Source organism: Lontra canadensis, unplaced genomic scaffold (genome assembly GCF_010015895.1).
Source record: "Lontra canadensis isolate GAN:19392208 unplaced genomic scaffold, GSC_riverotter_1.0 scaffold60, whole genome shotgun sequence".
NCBI lineage: Eukaryota > Metazoa > Chordata > Mammalia > Carnivora > Mustelidae > Lontra > Lontra canadensis.
Window position 1 is genome coordinate 7,866,100 of NW_022631054.1, and position 19,480 is coordinate 7,885,579.

At 44.9% G+C, this 19,480-nt stretch overlaps 1 protein-coding gene across 1 annotated transcript in view; it reads right to left on the minus strand.

The window, feature by feature from the left end:
- Positions 1-10,301, minus strand: part of SCMH1 (Scm polycomb group protein homolog 1) — a 170,963-nt gene extending 160,662 nt beyond the window's left edge. Inside the window, exon 1 of the mRNA XM_032877443.1 lies at positions 10,136-10,301. The gene's annotated coding sequence lies outside the window, so the exon portion shown is untranslated. The remainder of the gene's footprint in view (positions 1-10,135) is intronic.
- Between the last annotated feature and the right edge of the window lie 9,179 nt (positions 10,302-19,480).

A 19,480-nucleotide genomic window follows, 5' to 3' on the forward strand; every position in this document is an offset into this window, starting at 1 on the left:
CAAATAATAAAATCTTAAAAAAAAAAAAAACTTTTACAATCCCAAATTCATCTTTAAAATTCATTTATTTTTAAAGAAAAAAAATTAATCTGGTTTGAAGACTTTCTGATAACTGGAGGTCACTGGAGATAAGACAGAACACCAAAATATCAAGGTTGGAAGTCTAAAATTCTACATCATCTAAGTGAAATGGTTGTCTGCTCTATTCTTAAATCTCTCCAAGAACAAGTATACTGGCTCTTGTGTTTTCCATTATACTTTACAGGACATAATGACTAAAATAGCCTTTATTTCCATCATGATTGAATGCCCCAGAGAAAAGTCTACATAAGCAAGAATGTAAAACAATTAAGTAAGAAAACACTTGGAAATATGCTATAATATGCCAATGAGCAACAGACATACCTATTAAAATGAATATACAATATGCATATGCTTTAATTTTGAAAGCTAACAATTATAACATTTACAGTAAATGTAGAGGGAAAAAACAATGCAGCAGCCTTTATATGTTTCCAAATATACAGAAATTAATACATGATGACTTGCAATAGGAACAGTAAGAAGCTCAGACAGCAGAGGGTCTTAAAAAGGAGGTCACAGGAGGGAATGGATCATTCTGGACACAGTACAAAAATCTGTAGTAAGAAGACGTAGTTTTGACTTGTTCTGACATTGACTAGCTGTTTGATATTGGGCACATCATTTATTCCACGTACACCTCAGTTTTTTATCAGTATATAGAGTTTATAATGATCCAGAATCCTACCTAACAGGGTTATTATGTATTTCAAATTAAGTAAGAAAATGTGTGTAACATCCCTCAATAATATGCAACAGTCATTATCCATCCTTCCTCACCTCCCCATCATCCCAGCATCATCTATATCATCCCTGAAACTCCCAGGCAGAAGGAGATATAAAGTCCTCCAGAATGGATATTGTAAATTTGTGTGCTCAGGCTGCCATAACAAAGACCACAGACTGGATGGCTGAAACAACAAGAAATGCATTTCCTCGGGGTTTCACAGGCTAGAAGTTCAAGATCAAGGTGTCAGCAGGGTTGATTTCTTCTGAAGCCTCTCACCTGCTTATATAAATAGCTGTTTTCTCCTTCTCTCTTCACAGTCTTTCCTTTGTGTGTATCTGTGTCCTAACCTCCTCTTAAACTATGCCACAAGTCATAACGGATGAGGGCCCATACATATGACCTCATTTTATCTTAATTACCTTTAAAGCCCCTATCTCCAAATACAGTAACATTCTGAAATACTGGGGGTTAGGACTTCAAATACAATTTTGAGGAGGAGGGGAATAAGCGACATAATTCAGCCCAACAGAGATATAAGAAATCCTACCATACCGTATCTGCCACTACTTTAGCACTTACTGTACTGTAATATAATTATCATTTTTGTCTCCTCTAGTGGACTATGAATGCTTGCACAGCATATTTCTTTTTAAAAAAGATTTTGTTTATTTATTTATTGGGGGGGGGGGAAGCAGAGGGAGAGAGAGAAGTAGACTTTCCCTGAGGGCAGAGCCCAATGTAGGGCTTGATTTCATGACCCTGGGATCATAACCTGAGCCAAAATCAAGAGTCAGATGCTCAACCACTGAGCCACCCAGTTGTCCTTGAGTATTTCTTAAATATACATATATATATATTTTTTAAAGATTTTATTTATTTGACAGAGAGAGAGATCACAAGTAGGCAGAGAGGCGGGCAGAGAGAGGGGGGGAAGCAGGCTCCCTGCTGAGCAGAGAGCCCAATGCAGGACTCAATCCCAGGACCCTGAGATCATGACCTGAGCCAAAGGCAGAGGCTTAACCCACTGAGCCACCCAGGCACCCCAACCCTTGAGTATTTCTTATTAATCTGTATCTTTCAAGTGTCTAACACAGAGTATATGTTCAATAGAATGCTTCAATAAACTGCTGATAACTGAACCTATGATACTTTCTGTGAAGGAACAATTAGAACTAATCTATCCTATGAGAATTTTTTTTTAATGGAATTTGTAACAGGACAAATGATTTAAGAGAAAGAACAAATTTTTCACTTTTATCTTTCTAAAAACAACTCTGTTCCCCTATTCTCATCCCTTCCATCGCAGGTTCTATTCTTGGATTACATGTGCTCAGCTTTCCTTAAGTAATGAACCTGGAGACTTTATATGACCACCGCAGAAGTCAGTGACCTCTCCTCAACTCCACTGGGGTGTTTACAGAGTTACATATTAGAGGTAGCTAAGTATATGTCTTACCTTCCCCTCATAAACAGTGAGCTCCCTGAGAGAAACGACTATGCCTTAAATATCTCTGAGTGACCAACAATCACTATTTACTGAATAAACATAATATTGATATGTTTAAATGAATAAAATATGTTTAAATATGAATGAACATAAATTTCTCTAAACCAGAATCACTCTTGAGGAAGAGAAATTTTCTTAAACCAAGGAAGTGGGGCAAGAAAAGTGGCAAGGATCTTGCCACTGATCTCCCAGTTTGGGACATATTAACTTTGTTTTAAGAAAGATCTCTTACGGGCGCCTGGGTGGCTCAGTGGGTTAAGCCGCTGCCTTCGGCTCAGGTCATGATCTCAGGGTCCTGGGATCGAGTCCCGCATCGGGCTCTCTGCTCAGCAGGGAGCCTGCTTCCCTCTCTCTCTCTGCCTGCCTCTCTGTCTACTTGTGATCTCTCTCTGTCAAATAAATAAATAAATCTTTAAAAAAAAAAAAAGAAAGATCTCTTACGGAATATCTTTTTATTAGGTCCATTTCAATTTCAGAAGGTTTTCGCATAGTATATTGGGACCTGGAGTGATGGGATATACTGATTTTAAAGTAAATATGGTACCTAGCTACTTGTAAAGCTGACTATAGGTAGCTAAATACATAGTTCTAACGCTCAGAAGAGATTCTCTTGACTGTAATACAAATTTGAGTCATGAGCATATAGGTGTTATTGTAAGCCAAGTAAGTGGATGAGATTGCTAAGGGAATGTACAGAGGCAGGTAAGAGAAGGAAAGCTCTCATTCAAAAAACACTTGGGATGAAGCTTTAAATTTCAGTTTCCGGGGCGCCTGGGTGGCTCAGTGGGTTAAGCCGCTGCCTTCGGCTCAGGTCATGATCTCAGGGTCCTGGGATCGAGTCCCACATCGGGCTCTCTGCTCAGCAGGGAGCCTGTTTCCCTCTCTCTCTCTCTCTGCCTGCCTCTCCATCTACTTGTGATCTCTCTCTGTCAAATAAATAAATAAAATCTTAAAAAAAAAATTTTAAATTTCAGTTTCCTTTCTTTGCAAAATTAGGAGACTTATCTCCTCATGAGTGTTCGGAAGATTAAATAAAAAGCAGTAACAAAAGGAACATAGATGAACATAACAGACACAGCATTGTTACAATGTGCTGGACACTGTGCAGGGCTCTTTCATACAGGTTCCCTCACTTAAAAAAAATCACACACACAAAATCACAAAAATCTTAAGGTACGATAGTACTTAATAGGGACTATTATCATTCTTATCTTCAGATAAGGAAACTGAAACTTATTAAGCGTTGGAGACTAAAACCAGGATGCAATGTAGAGGTAAGAATGAGAAAGTTTATATACAAAATGTATAGAACTCAAGAAGTTTGAGTAAAGTGTAGGAGACTAGATGGTACCTGGAGGAAAACATGGACTTAAGATTTTATTTATGAGATTTACTTAAAGATAGGAGACTTCTAAGCAGATTTAAATAAAAAAAGGAGATGGAAGAGAGAAAGAGGTTGAAGGCAATGAAAAGATGGAGGTCAGAGATGTAGCCTTGGGAAAGAAGAAGAAACAAGAAAATATAGGTATTGTTTTAAGAAACAGGTTTGACATAAGACCTCATAGAGACTAGGGCAAAGAAATGATTAGCTACTAAACGTTCAATGGCAGTAATCTGTGTAAGTGTATGATTTTCTCCAGCAAGGCTCAGAGCTACTACCACCAAGAAGAAACAGGTTTGATTCAGCAAGGTTTGAGATTTTGCCCAGACAAGGACAAAAGAACAGTGGAGCAAGGGGATAAAGGGTAATGGCAAGAGAGTGAATGAAATAAATTATAGACTAAGGAAACTAAGCTGGATAGGGAAGGAAGTGAAGACAGGCTTCAATGAGATCACACAACAGAGCTGATGAGGACTGTCAAAGATCAGGTAGAAGACACTCTGAACAATGCTGCCTGTCTTCATTTACAATTCCAGAGGCAGGCCATCTCTGGGGGATAAGACCTATGGTATGACTATTATGATCACTTGAGTTGAAGAAGCTATTGTGTTGTTGAAACAATCATCTGTGTGAATACTGAAGTTACTAACAGTGAGGACAGAAACCGAGGTAGAAAGGAAGAGTGTACATACTAGGTCCTAAGTGATGGAGAAGATCTACATACAAGAAGACAAGAGTGGTATAGCCCCTGCACCACCAAACACAGCAATTTTAAGAAGATGAACAAGTAATGGTCTGGAAATCGTGGTGCACAGAAAGTCATGGTCATCCTCGTCTCTCTCATTTTGCACAGACTGTGGGAGAATGGGATGCCCCCATTTAAAAGAACTACAGAGCAAGTGATAGTGCTCTCCATTACTCCTCAGGTGAGAGCCTGACTTCCATTTAAGGCCAGAACACACACAAAAAGATAGTAAGATGGTTAACAGGGTATGAAATACGGGTTTCAGAGAGCAAATGGAAAGGTATGAGAGGGAACAAACAAGCAGGGTTGGCAGAGAGGACGTAGAAGCCAAGTCAGCATGGGAAAAGCAGTACAGAAGACAGTTAAGTGGAAGGGATAGGACAAAGATGAAAGATGATAAGACTTGCTGGCTTTTATATGGCCATAAGGTTATCAAAATAATTAGTTCTAGCAGTGCCCTGGTGGCTAGAGAGTTAGCACTAAGGCCTTGGCAATGGTTTGAGGGGAGGGGCAAGATCTGAGTGCCTATTATGTAACTGACATTATGTAAGGTACTTCATACTTCCTATCTTAGTTAAACCTTACACCTAACAAAAATGAGGGAACTGAGGACCAGCGAGGCAAAGTGACCAGCTTAGGCTTGTACAATTAATATTTAATGACATTTAGTATAAAAAAGACAGATTTTGAAATCAGAGCATCTTTAGTCACTTTCTACCAGTAAGATCTTATAAGTTTCTTATCTACCAAACAAGGTTATCTCAGAGATTAAACTACAACTATAAAACAAATCTTAACAGTTGGGGTTTTTTTGTTGTTTTATTTTGTTTTAAGCTAAAACTGGCCTTGTTTTCAAACGTGGAATTTCTTACTTGGTTTACTTCAAACAAAAACCCCAAGTTCTCAAACTATAAATTCTACATAGGAAACTGAGGTAGGGAAAGAGGATATACAATCGATGGTTCCCTAGTCTATCTAGCATCAAGTCCAAACTCCATAGTTCCAGGTCTTTAATACCATGGCCCTAGCCCATTTCTCTGGCCATATCGCTCACTGCTGACTTACATAATACTCAGACCCTGGCAATTACACATTTTTAACAAACATACCCTATACTTTTCTCCCTTTGTATCTCCACCAAAATTATTTAATGTACTGAAATTTGTTCTCCAAGGCCCAAATAAAACTTATTTTGAGTGTGAAGTCTAACCTTGCTTCCAAATATTGAAAAACGATGGCTCCCTCCTCTGAACTCTGCATCCCTTTGCTTTTCCTCTCTTAAGAGTACTTATTGCCTTATAATTTAAGTAAGCATGAGAAAAGTTCAGCCAGCAGAGCTTAAGTCCCTTAGAAGTAGCTGAAAGAGAACTAACATTTCTTTTAAATTCCTTTCCTAGTGATTTTATACACATAATTTCATGTAATCTTTGTGACACTCTATGTAAAAGGAATTTATTTTTTACAGGTAAGGACACCGAAAATCACACTAGTTAGATAAATTGCTTATAGTCCTAAGGTTAGTCAGCGACAGAGCCTAAATTTGAATCTTGGTCTTTGTAGCTCAAAATGTAGGCTCTTCCCAGAAACCATGGGTATAACCTCACTGCTTTATCTGATTGTTTCAGATCCACCTACTAATCATCAGTGGGGAAACCTCCATTGACTTTTCTTTGTTAAATATCAGCAGAAAGGATGTGATAGACAATACTTGCCCTCCTACTTTTTTTTTTTTTAAAGATTTTATTTATTTATTTGACAGAGATCACAAGTAGGCAGAGAGGCAGGCAGAGAGAGGGGGTTAGCATGACCTGAGCCGAAGGCAGAGGCTTTAACCTACTGAGCCACCCAGGCACCCCTGCCCTCCCACTTTTCAAGAAAGAACAGACTCTCCAGAGCCAAAAGTGATTACTATGAGTCCTGAATAAAGAGGACGAGATCAGAACCCTGCTCCCAAGAAGGAAAAGTAAAAAAACAAAACAAAAACAAAACAAAACACTACTTTTCCACTCTTCCATTTAAAACTACTCCTTCTTTGAGGTGTCTGCCATCTGGCTATGTCACTCTCTACCCCTCCTCCTCATCTGTCATCTGCCAACCTTCCGATTAATCCCCTCCACTAGCCACACCTGGGTCACAATCATCCTCTCTTCCCCACACCCAAGCATCCTAAATCACTTCTCTATCCACACAGATGGCCCATTCAATACAGCCTCAAAGTTCTGTCACACTCAGCTTCACTGACCTTCACCTCTGCGGCACCTCAGCTACCCACACACAGAGGCCTACTTATCACCTAGAAGAGCTCCATACCACACAAGTTAATTCCAATATTCCACTTTCTGAGCACAATCTCCCTCTTTTCTAGCTTACTTCCACTACATTTGTTTATTGATTTAACTCAAGCTACTGAAAAATCTTCAAGTCCAAAACCAAATTCATCATCCAGTGTTCCCTGTCTCTGTTAATGTCACCGCCATCCCTCTAGTCACCCAAACCAAAAATCTGAGTGTCATGCTGGACTCCTGGCCATCTCATCTGCACATCCAATCAATCATAAAGCTCCACATCCAGACTCTCGCAACTTTATCCCTTTCTTCTCATCCCTATGACCACATTTTAAAAATGTTTCCATCATGTCTGATAAAAACTTTTCAGTGAGTAAAAAAAATCACCCACTGAATTAATTTCAAGTACAAGGTCTACTATGATATGGTCTCTGCCTATATTTGCAGTCTTACAACTTCACATTTATGTCTTTTTTTAAAGAGATTTTATTTAGTTGATAGAGACAGAGAGAGGAAGAACAAAGAGGGAGAATGAAAAGGAGGAGCAGACTCCCCACTGAGCAGAAAGCCTGAGCTGGGACTCCATCCCAGGACGCTGGGATCATGATCTGAGCTGAAAGCAGACCCTTAGGTGACTGAGCCACTCAGGTACCCTATGTCTTTATTGTTATATTCTTTGCAGTTTCAAACTGCCTGTGGTTTTCTTTTTCTTTTCTTTTCTTTTTTTAAGACTTTTATTGTCAGGGAGAAAGAGAGAGCAGCAGGCAGAAAGAGAAGCAAGCTCCTGGCTGAGCAAGATGTCTGATGTGGGACTCGATCCCAGGACCCTGACATCATGACCTGAGCTGAAGGCAGACACTTAACCAACTAAGCCACTCAGGTGTCCCCCACTTGTGATTTTTTATGCAAGCCATTCCTTCTCTCACATCGATGCCTTTCCTTGAGCTGTTTTCTCTGTTGGAAACACACTTATTACCATTCTCTGCTTGACTGTCTTCTTCTTACCATTTATTATTTGGGTCAGTTGTCACCTCTTCCCAAAGCCTTCCCTCAAGTCCTCGGCTAGTCTAAACGCCCTACCTTGAGACAACCACAGCATCAACTGCATCCCTCTCACCTTTTATTCTGAGATGACTTATTTGGGCATTTAATTTACCAGCTCCACAAGGACTGAAAATGTATCTTATTCATCTCTGTATACCCAGCTAAACACAGTACGTAAGCATAGTGCCTGACAAAAAGGAGATGGATAGGCTTAAAGTAAAGCTTAGAACATGCTGAGTTTAAATCTGCAGTGGTATAATCACACCAGTTCTTTCTCACAGTTTTCAGTATTTCCAATCATTAACTTCAAGTTCTTTGAAGGGAAGGAACCAGAGCCTTTCCTGAGCCTGTACAGGTCTGCACAGAATGGTTCTATACAAATTTTTACCCAACTTATGTAAAAGGGAAATAGCATTTGCACAAACAAACCAGAAATCAAAATTTGACATGTGTGCTGCTAACTTCAAAACCACTGACCACTTTGAAAAGTAAAGACACAAGAACAAAGATAAAGAACCAATTTTGACTGCTGGCAATGTGCTTGCCTATGTTATAAAAGCTGTGAAACTTTGCTTAGAATTTGAACAGGGTCCCAGATACAAAAATTTGGCATTTTATCTATAAGGCCATCGCCATCTCTGCTGGGCTTAAAAATTACTAACCTGCAGGGTTGCTTAGGGTAGTTTAGGATGTTGGTAAAAAAGACTTTTTAAAAATTCAATCCTCACATACCAAGGCTAAGTGATGAAAAAGCAAGCAAAAAATAATGCTGGTAAGTAAGCAACAAAAAGTGTTCTTTTTCATAGTAACTTTGAGCCTTCTGCTGGCAGTTAGAGCAAAGAGTTCAATATAATAAGCATTTCCCTCTCCAGCTAAATATTAAATTGCAGTCGGCCCCAAACTGAGTCTCAATCCTTTTTCAGAGTAAAAATAATAAGCTCTTCTATTTGCATGGTGCATTGCCACACTATGATATACATCAGCTCAGCTGATTACGTGTTTATAGACTTTTTTTTTTTTTTTAATGAGGGGAAACCCAAACATCTTCACGAAACAGGATCTCTCTTAGTTCGTTTGAACGCAGTATTGGACTTTTTTTTTAAAGTTCAAAATACAGCACAGAAAGGAGGAGGGGAATACTTTTCATTTAAGCAGGTCAATCTTTGGGACCAAGGAACTTCTTGGAGAAACTTAATAGATTAAGAAGCTCTCCTTTAAAGAGGATATGGGCAAGCTCATTCTGAGAAGGGATCAGAGAACTTCAGCATGCAAGAAACAACTGAAGGAACTGGAATTAGCGAGGAGATGACAAGACTCTGGGGACATGATTACTATCTTCAGATATCTCAACAGCTGTCCGTAACCAGGAAGAATGGGAAGCAGCGGTTTCTAAAAACCAAAGCCGTCCAGGAACAGAATGTGTTTTCCTTGGGGAGAAATGGGTTTCCCATCACTGGAGGACGTGTTCAGACGGATTAGTTCAAATGATTAGGGTGGATTTGGGGATTTTCAAAGGGACTTCGGTGTGCGGTGGGAGAAAGGCGCCCTCGATGACTTTAAATTCCCTTCCAGTCTGGAGATGTTCTGGGGTTCGTCCGTCTCCCGGAAGCCCCTTTTACTCCTCTCCGGCTGGCGCTCAGCTGTGCCTCGGGCTCCAGCCTGGCCGCTTGCCCTCCGCGGTGCCCGGCGGCTCCGAGGTTTGAAAGCGGCTCTCCCCGCCCGTTTCCCGCGGCCCACGTGAGTGGTCCCGGCGCAGCTCTCGCCGCCGGAGCCAGCCGGAGGACCGCGGCTGACAGCTCCGGGCCCTCCGCACGCCCGCCCCCCCGAACCGCCCCCGACCCGCAGGCATCCCTCAGTTCTCGCGTCCGAGCGGAGCTACAGACTCGCCGCACACTGACAGCGGCTCCGACTCCCCGCCCTCCGCGCCAAGCCCACCCTCCCGGCCGCCCCCAGCCCCGCCGGCCGGGACAGGGCGGACGCCGCTCGGACCCGCCGCGACGCCGACCCTCCAGACGCGCCCCCGCCCTCGGGCCGGCACCGCAGGTTTCCCCCGGGGCGCCCCTATCGCGTCAGGGCCGCGCGCCGGTCACTGGGCCGCACCGGCCCGGCCGCGGACGCACAGCGGGCCGCCGGGGCTGGGGGCCGGGCTGACACGGCCGCGAAGGGCCGCGGCCGCGCTCGGACCGCAGACAGGCCCCCGGCCCGACAGCCGGCAGACGGCCGGACGGCGGGCCCCGAGGGGCGGGGGTGGCTGCCGGCCAGGTCCCTCCGCCGCCGCCTCGCTTGCGGCGGTCCCCGCCGGCCCAGGCCCCTCAGGGCGCGGGCTTGCCCCGGGAGTGGAGGCGGCAGCCGAGGCGCTTACCTGCGGGCTGGCGGCGGCGCGGGGCGGCTCACTCCCTTCCCGCCGCCATGTTTCCGCTGCGCAGGGAGCCCGAGCGGACGCGCGAAGGGGGCGGGCGGGGGCGGCTCCGGAGGGCGGCGGGCGGGGTGGCCGGCGGGGCTGGCGGCGGGGGGCTCGACCGCGGCGGCAGCGGGGGCGGCGGCGGCGGCGGCGGCGGCAGCGGCAGCGGCAGCGGCGGCTCCTCGGCCCCGCCCCCCCTCCTCCGCCTCCTCGGCCTCCTCGGTCTCCTCCTCCTCCCGCCGCGGGGTGGCGCGCGCCTCGGCCGTTGGGCCCGCGCGCGGGGGGCGGGGCGGGGCTGCGCGGGGAGGGCGCCACCGAGCGGCCCTGCGGTGTCAGCCCCACGGCCTCCCGCCCGGGGTCCAGACCCGCGCTCCGCCCCGCTCTCCGCGCCTCGTCTCCCGGACGGGTAAACTGAGGCCTGGAGAGGGCTGGGGGCTAGGGTTCGAGTCCCGCCGCCCGTCACCCACTCCGAGGAGGCGCAGGGACCGGGGGGCGAGACAGCGATGCCAAGAGCGGTCAGCTCTCGGCCCTGCAGACCGGCTGACGCAGGGCGCCGCCTCGGGCTCAGAGCCGGCGCTCTGGGGCTCGAGTTCCCGCCCCACTGCTGACCAGCTGTGTGATGGATGACCTTGAGTAAGTGACCTCGTTCCTCTCCCCCAGGGCCCTCCTCTCTCACGTGATAGTGCTTTACCCAAGGGACTACTGTGAGGTTAAGTTAATGCTTGCAAAGCTGACGGGACAGTGCAGGGAGTAGGTAAGTAAATGCTCAGTTAAGTACAAGCTCCCGTGGTCCCTTCATGGCTCACCCATTCAACAAGTACGCATTGAGCCCTCTGTGCCAGGCACTATACACAAGACCATTCTTTCAGTGCTCGCTAGCACTCCCCTGGATTAACCGCCCCATCCACCGCGGATAATCCCCAGCAGAGGGGTGAAACCACTTGTCCAAGGTCGCCCAGCCAGGAAATGACTGAGTGGAGAAGATTGATCTCCAGCCTGTTTGACTTCAAAGCCCCGGCTCTGCCTGCAGGGAGCGGTCAGCTCTGTTAGCCTGGATCAAAGGAGGCACCCGAGAGTCCAACGCCTTCAAGCTGGCTCTTGAAAGAGCCTGCAAGGGGAAAGCTACTTTCAGGCAGAGAGAAGGATGGATGCAAAAGCGTAAAGACGTGATACGCTATGGCTGGCTGGCGTTAGTGGTGTGGAGGGAGTATGGGAGACATATGGATATGGTGATGATGCCGCTGAAGCTAGACAGGGAAAGGAAGCCAGAACCTGGGAGGAGGTATTGTAGGGTCTAGAATGACATTGAATGTCCTTGTATGTCTACCTTAGAATTCACCTTGTAGGCCAGCGGTTTTCATCAAGTGGTCCTGGGACTGTTGGATGTCCCTCCGATCCTTTCAGGGGTCAGTGAGCTCCGAATTATTTTCAGAATAATGCTAAACGTGGTTTGCTTTTTTTTTTAACCCATTCTCTCACAAGTGTAGAGAGACGTTTTTCCATAGAATATAGGACATATGATATTGCAACAGCTTAAATACAGAAACAGATTTTAGGATCGAGCTGTCTTCTCTTATACCAGGCGTTAAAGAGATTTGCACAAATGTATAAAACGCTACTCTTTCACATTTTGTTGTAGAAAATACAGATATTTTTCATTGAAGATGTATTTATGATAACATGTAATGAGTTTATTGTCGTAATTTTAAATGAATAAAAATTTAGAACTCTCTCAGTTTTTAATTTCTAATATGGTAAATATTGACAGAAGGAACAAACTGCATGGAAAGGGGTCTTAAGACCAAAGGGTTTATGAATTTGCAACAACATGGTTGGAACTAGAGGGTATTGTGCTAAGTGAAATAAGTCAATCAGAAGAAGACAATTATCATATGATCTCTCTGATATGAGGAATTTGAGAGGCAAGGTTGGGGGTGGGTAGGGAAGGAAAACATGAAACAAGATGGGATCTGGAGGGAGACAAACCATAAGAGACTCTTAATCTCAGGAAACAAACTGAGGGTTGCTGGGGGTGGGGGGTTAGGGATGGGGTGGCTCGGTGATGGACATTGGGAAAGGTATGTGCTACTGTAAGTGCTGTGAAATGTGTAAGCCTGATGATTCACAGACCTGTACCCCTGGGGCAAATAATACATTCTATGTTAATTAAAAAAAAAAGGATTTATGAATGCACCTGCTTGGGCATTAAAAAGCTACTGAAGAGTTAAATGGGGGAGTAACTTAATCAGATTCACAAGACCCAAACCAGGACGAGGGATATGTTCACAAGGCACTGGCATTCCAGGCAGAGGGGTAGAAACCAGAAGGTGCAGGACAGGTAAGCAACAGAGCTATGACACAGATGATGTTGGTCTTTTTATTTCTAATTTGGTGTGGCCTGGCCACCTGACAGGTCAGCACCAGGGCGAGTGTTTTATTCCTTTATCTCCACTGGGCCCCGTGTACGCAGGATCGTGCCCATGTTTGCTGTAGGTGCTGTTTCTTCTTCTGACCCCAGCACACTGTTCCCCCTTATTGCCTCTTTTCTGAGAAGCAAGTCAAGGAGGCAGATGAGAGGAAGGGAAGAAGTTACTGGTGACAGCCTGAGTGGGCCTGGGAGTCCTGGCAGAGCGTCCTCTGAAGCCACACAGCCCAGGCTAGCCTCCACGTCCTTCTGGGGCTCTTCAGGCAGCGAGGGGTGAACACCGGATTCAAAATCGCTGCTGTCTGGAAAGCTGCTTTTAAAGAGAAGTTCCCCCCAGAGTGCTGAGAGTCTGTTCCTTTAACATTAAAATAAGAAATTATCCATACCAGGTGAAAATCTGTTAAAGGTGTATTAGGAACTTCCAAGCTATCTGGAACTTCCGGAAATAGATTTATTATTTTCTTGATGCATTATAAATACGAACTGGTAGCAATATTGGGCTTTATTATGAAGAAATCCTCTCGGGCTGCTGAAGAGTGAAGGACTGTATTCCGCTTTAACAAATGTCCTCGGGATGCTATGGCTTGGGGTTCTCATGATGGTTTCTTCAAGTTTCTGGCTGTTCGCTGCCATTTACCTTGCTGTCATTAGGCCCATCCCCTTCACACCTGCTTCTTGCTAAAGCCAAGAAGGTAAATAGTCCAAGCTCCCCAGAGTGTCAGATAATGGGAGTAAGGATCTGAAGGACTGTCCTAGGGGAGGTCCTAAGGAAGCCAGTTGCAGAGGCAGTAGAGTCGGGTGGTTGATTATGAGCTGTGGGGTTAGCCTTGGCTTCTCTGGTTTCAGTTTCTTCCTCTCTAGAATAGAGGGAGGCTAATCACATACCTATCTCATCAAGTTGTTGAAAGGATTAACTCGAAGCATGTAATCTAGGTCACCAACCCCCTCCCCAACCTTTTTTGTTCTTAGCTCCAATCCATAAAATAATTCCATGCTGAGTCTTTAAACTTCATGTGTTACAAACCAAAATCACGACTTTCCATCCTAAATCTTTTCTTTCTAGCTGTGTTCCCCATTTCAGACAATGGCACTGCCATCCTCCCAGTCACCCAGTCTTAACTCTATGGTGTGCTTTTTATCTTATTTTTAAAGATTTTATTTATTTGACAGAGAGAGATCACAAGTAGGCAGAGAGGCAGGCAGAGAGAGGGGGGAGGCAGGCTCCCTGCTGAGCAGAGAGCCCAATGTGGGGCTTGATCCCAAGACCCTGGGATCATGACCTGAGCTGAAGGCAGAGTCTTAACCCACTGAGCCACCCAGGTGCCCTATGGTGTGCTTTTTAAAATGCCTCCCTATCCTCCACATCTTGTCTATTTCCAAAGCACTCTGCCTTTTCAGGCCCCATTCCCTGGACTGTTGGATTTGTAACCTAATTCTGACTCTTCTCCCTCAGCTGCCAGGAGCTGAAAGCATCATAAGAGTCCCCAGTTCCTAAAACTTAATAAGTCCTCAGTACCTACAGGACAAAGTCCATTACCTTAGTCTTGAACTCAAGGCTCTCCATGGTCTGGTCATAACTTTCCTTTCTAAATTCGTTTCTCTCTATTCCCCTTTACTTGGTTCGCTTGTACCTTTCTACATTTCTCCTTTGCTACTCTGGGCTTTTCCAGAGTCTTCTAGAATTCCTTCTTCTCTCTTTCTATATGTCCTAATCCCACTCATCCTTTAAAACTCTGATTTCATATTGCCTCCACAAAGCCTTCCATGATCTTCCTTCCAGATCAAACAATAAAAACCAACGTTTATATAATGCTTACTTTGAACCAGATACTTTTCTACACTCTTTGCATGTACTATCTTAATTAATTCTTGTGATAATTTTATTTTCATAACATTTATGCAGTAAGCATGACTATGGTCTGCATTTTACAGATGAGGAAACCAAGGCACAGGAAGGTAAAGTAACTTGTCCAAGGTCACACAGCGAGTAAATAGAGGAGTCAGAATAGGAACCCTGGTAGCCTGGCTCTACAGCCCATTTTCTTAACCACTGGGCCAAAATGAAACGAGCTCTCCTGCCTCCACTCCTCCTAGCTCTCATGGCAGGCCATTCAAATGTCTGTTCGGGTCTTTATCACTTCCTATGTCATTATCGGTTAACATGTTTTATCTTGTCTACTTACAGAGTAAATTTCTTAAGAGCAGGACCATTATCTGATCTAAAACAGTGTCAGCTAAATTTCTTGAGCCCTTAAATATTTAGGAATGTTTTTAAAGGATGTAAAATGAACAGAATATTCTACAGCAATAAGAACACGTGCTCTAAAGCAAGATTGACAAATTATGACACATCTACCCCAACTCTCATTTGTGTATGGACCAGAAGCTAAGAATGGTTTTTACATTTTAAAGGGTTGAAAAAAAAATCAAAAAAAGAACAATATTTCAATGACAGATGAAACTTATATGAAAATAACTGTATTAGAACCCAGTCAGGTTATCTATGGCTGCTTTTGTGTTACAATGGGCTGTAGGACCTACAAAGCCTAAATTATTGACTATCTGGCCATTTATAGAAAAATTTGCCAAACCCTGATCTAGAGCCACAAGTAATAACATAAAAATATCTTAGAAGTAGCACTGAACCAGAAAGGATAAGCAGCATGTTGCCACTTATATAAAGTTTAAGAATAAGCAAATCTTTATCACTTTGGTTCTGGGACACACATACATATGTAGGAAAACATAAAGAACCAACATGGAAACAACAAGTTCAGGGGAGTGGTTATCTCTAGGGGGCTGGAGGTAGGAATGCCATCAGGGAGAGCACACAGGGGATTTTAACTCTTTGCAAGCAAGGTGGAGGGTACACGTGTTCATTGTGGTTGTTGTTTTTTTTTTTAATCTTGTATTAGAAACAACAATGTTTCACAAGAAATGAATAGATGAGATTCAAGAATTTATTTACTTTTACTTTGGTTGAAATACACTCGGCTTTCACCCATAGCTAAGATCTTCCATGACCTATAAATCCCTAGAACCCTACTGAGATGGGAATGGGTATTATTTAGAACATGGTAATTCTCAGGTCACACAGGGACTCTTGATTAAGGATTGTCTCTGTGAACAGCGCTCCTTGAAAGCAAGTCCACCTAAGCCAAGTTTGGGGCAGCAGCTGGAACGCTAAGCCCAGGCTACTTGCTTTGTCTGTGGAATATATTGGCCTCAGGGCACTGGACTGATCCCAGGCCGCCTCCTTTTGTCTGAGCACTGGGCTCCATGTCAGTCTCCTTGCCTTTGCCAGGCGGAGATGGGCAGAGTGTATTCAGATCCTGATCTGCTTCCAGGTCCTTGTCTGCATCCCTGAGTCTCCTTTAAACATTTATTTGATGGAATTTCAGGGAGTTCCTGTCTTACGAGTGGCCTAAGGTTACGAGGATAATTAGATATGGCCTGAGTCCAAGGAGCACACAGTTGGGGAAGTTGGTATGTTAACAGCCAACAAGAGGACAGTGTTGCAAGTGCTGATTGCTTTGTAACAAATTACCACAAATCACTGCAAATTTAGTACCCCCATTGATTAGTTCTGTGGGTCTGAAGTCTGGCAAGGCACAGCTGGGTTCTCCACCCAGGGTATCAGATGGCTGAAGTCAACGTGTTGGCCAGCTACCTTCTTATCTGGAGGCATGACTAGGAAAATGTCTGCTCCCAGCTCCTTTAGATTCTTGAAAGAATTCTTTTCTCTTTGGTTCTAGGACTGAGACCCCCATTGCCTTGCTGGCTATCAATCAGGAACGACTTTCACGTCCTTGCCTCATGCCCTGCCTTCTGTCTCATCCGTGGAGAATCTCTCATATCAAATCCTGCTCACTCTTTGAATCTTTCTGAAGACCATTCTTCAACTGTCAGAGAAAACTCTGAACTTTTACAGAACTTGTAATTAGGTCCAGTCAAGCCAGGTAACCTCCCTCCTCGAGGGCAACTGTACCATGTTACATAAATCTAATGTCAAGAATAAAATTCATCATCTACACTGTCTCAGGGGTTATGCAGGATTCGTAGACGAGGGGCCAGGGATCTTGGGGACCTTCTTAGAATTCTGCCTACTACACCCAGGGAGAAACGTTCTCTTTCCCAGTCTCTTGCTCTGTAACTCCATGGCTCGCTATGTGTTGCCCTGCCATTATTAGGGTACATTTTTAAACTTCTTTTCTAGGCTGAAAGTTTCTTGGAATCAGGAACCTTGGTCACACCTGTAGCTCCAATGTCTTAGACAAGGCATCTTCTGAAGGACGTATTCCTCTGGTTTGCTAAGAAAATAGACAAGGGTATATATTGTCTTTTGAATTCCTGCTTCTCTTTCATCCCCAGGTCGGAAAGTCTCTGCCACTTCTTAGGAAGAATTCCTTGCTCCCTCCTCTGGGCTGTCACTTGGTACATATCTCTGTATGATGTATATCACATGGTAGCATCTTTGCTTAGTCTGTCTCTACCTTGAGGAGAGCACTTCCTGTTTCTTCCACTTAGTGTCCCAGAGCGCAGGGCATCCTAGATGGCAATGTTTAATGCTCGAATTTCTAAAAAGGAGGGATAAGGAGTTTTAAAGCCAAGAAGCACATGGAATGTGGACATGGGGTATAAGCAACCCTTGGAAAGGATTGCAGAGGGACGGCAGCTCACAAGTGCAGAGGGAACAGAGAGGGAAAAAAAATAGGCAAAAAAAAAAAAATAAAGTTTAATAAGGAATACCAGTAAATCCCAGGCCTGCTGTTTTACATATTACATTAAGGAATAAACCTGGCAGAGCCCTCCATAAGGGACAGCTAGAAAGAATGATTATTTGGGGACTGATCATCAAGGAAACTGTAGTTTACTTTTATAGTCCAAAGTTTCATTTTCACTTTTGGGTGGACAGGGACCCCAGGGGAGAATTGGTGTAGGAAACGGAAAAGATGGCTTCTGGAACTTAAAACCAGTGAGGCTGCAGTGGGGTGGGGCCCCTGAAGCTTCTCACACCCTTCATCTCCTTCCTGATGTGGTCATTTGTCCTTTCACACCTCCTTCTGGTTGTTGGCCTTTTGTGACTCCTTTTCAGCTTCGAGGCTGCCTAAGATTATTAAATGGGCAGTGTAAACAGATTTCTTTCTTTCTTTTTTTTTTTTTTAAGATTTTATTTATTTATTTGAGAGAGAGATACAGCAAGAGAGGGAACAGAAGCAGGGGGAATGGGAGAGGGAGAAGCAGGCTTCCCACTGAGCAGGGAGCCCGATATGGAGCTCAATCCCAGGACCCTGGGATCATGACCTGAGCTGAAGGCAGATGCTTAATGACTGAGCCACCCAGGCACCCAGAACAGATTTCATCTGTATACTAAGTTTGTCATCAGAAGAACAGTGGGAAATATTGTGATTGGATTCGCCAGGAGCCGCGAACCTCCTAGCAGCAATTATAAGGATGGGCCAACAGGGTGCGCTGCAGGAGCTAGAGGTGAGCTCCGTGCCTCTCCTGAGTTTAGGGCAGTGATTCTGGATAGCCGGTGACAACAGAACTCCCCTTCTTCCATGACGGTCCAAGGGCGGGTTTGTTCACCCTCTCCCTCTGACAACTTTGCTTCTGGCTGGTGTTTACTGGGGGAGCTGACCATCTGCTCTTTTACTGAGGGCCCCCGTACAAGACCCTTGGGAGAGATGCTCACGTAGCACGACATTCTGCTCACAGAGCTTACAGTCTCATGAGGAAGCGTATTCCTATGCAAGGCAGAAGTCCTAAGTGCCAGGAGGGAAAGGAAGTCAAAATGTTGCCGTGTTTGGAAGAGATCCAGGGAGGGATTTATAGAGGAGGTGGTATTTCAGGTGGACCTTGAATGATGGGTAGGAAAGTTGCGGGGGGCGGGGGGGGGGAGAGGAAGTATCAGGGGAATGGGGCATTGTCTGGAGAAGGTGGAGTGAGATAGGGACAGAAAACTGAGGGGGCGTGAAAGGAATGGCGAAGAGCTTTGTGTGGCTGGAGCAGAGGTCCGCATAGGAGTGTCGTGGGTCAGTGAGCTGGGCAGAGAGAAGGAGGCTTAATTCTGGAGAGTCTCAGCTGTCAGCTAAGAATCCTGAGAGGGGGCAGGGTGGGGTGAGCAGAGGACGTGCAGAGGGGAGTGGGGCCTCAAGTCGGGGGAGCAGAAGTACAGTTTTGGATTGGTTTGCCAGGTTCTTGCTGCTTCCTTTGCCTGGAATGCCTCTGCTCAGCCTCTTCCTTGACATTCTGCGCAGCCTGTGCCCATCGCAAACGGCTTCTCCTCCAGGAAGACTTGCTCCAGTCTTCCAAGCTGGCTCAGATTTCTCCCAACCCTGAGCTCCCCACAGCTCACCATCCCACCCTTGCCGATGGCATTTCTCATCACCCACCCTGCTAGGTGGCAATTTTAATCTGTGTCTTTTTGGAATCCTGCGCACATTAGATGCTTGGTAAACATTTTCAAGTCTAATGGAATTCGCCTCCTCTGGAATACTCAGCCTGTAACTTGGAGAAGCAGGGCCATGATGTTCCATCATTCTGACTAGCATTCCTGTAAACATGGTAGACAGACCGTAGATGAGAATGCCTTCCCCTCTGTTATGCCAGAGCTGAGATTAGGTGGGGCCTTGGAATTCATCTCATACTCCTTTTACTCATGAGGCCCAGAGAAGTGCCATCACTCACTCAAGGTCACACAGTGAGTTGATGATCTCAAGTAAGTTGTTTTGTATGTGAGTTGTATCACAGCACCTAACACACAACACACTTGATAATCCTGTCTACCTCCCCAGCCTCTTGAAGTGTGATTAAGTACCAAACTGCCTGTAATTTTTTCCACACTTTATGGGAACTTGATGCCTATGAGCCTCTGCTCA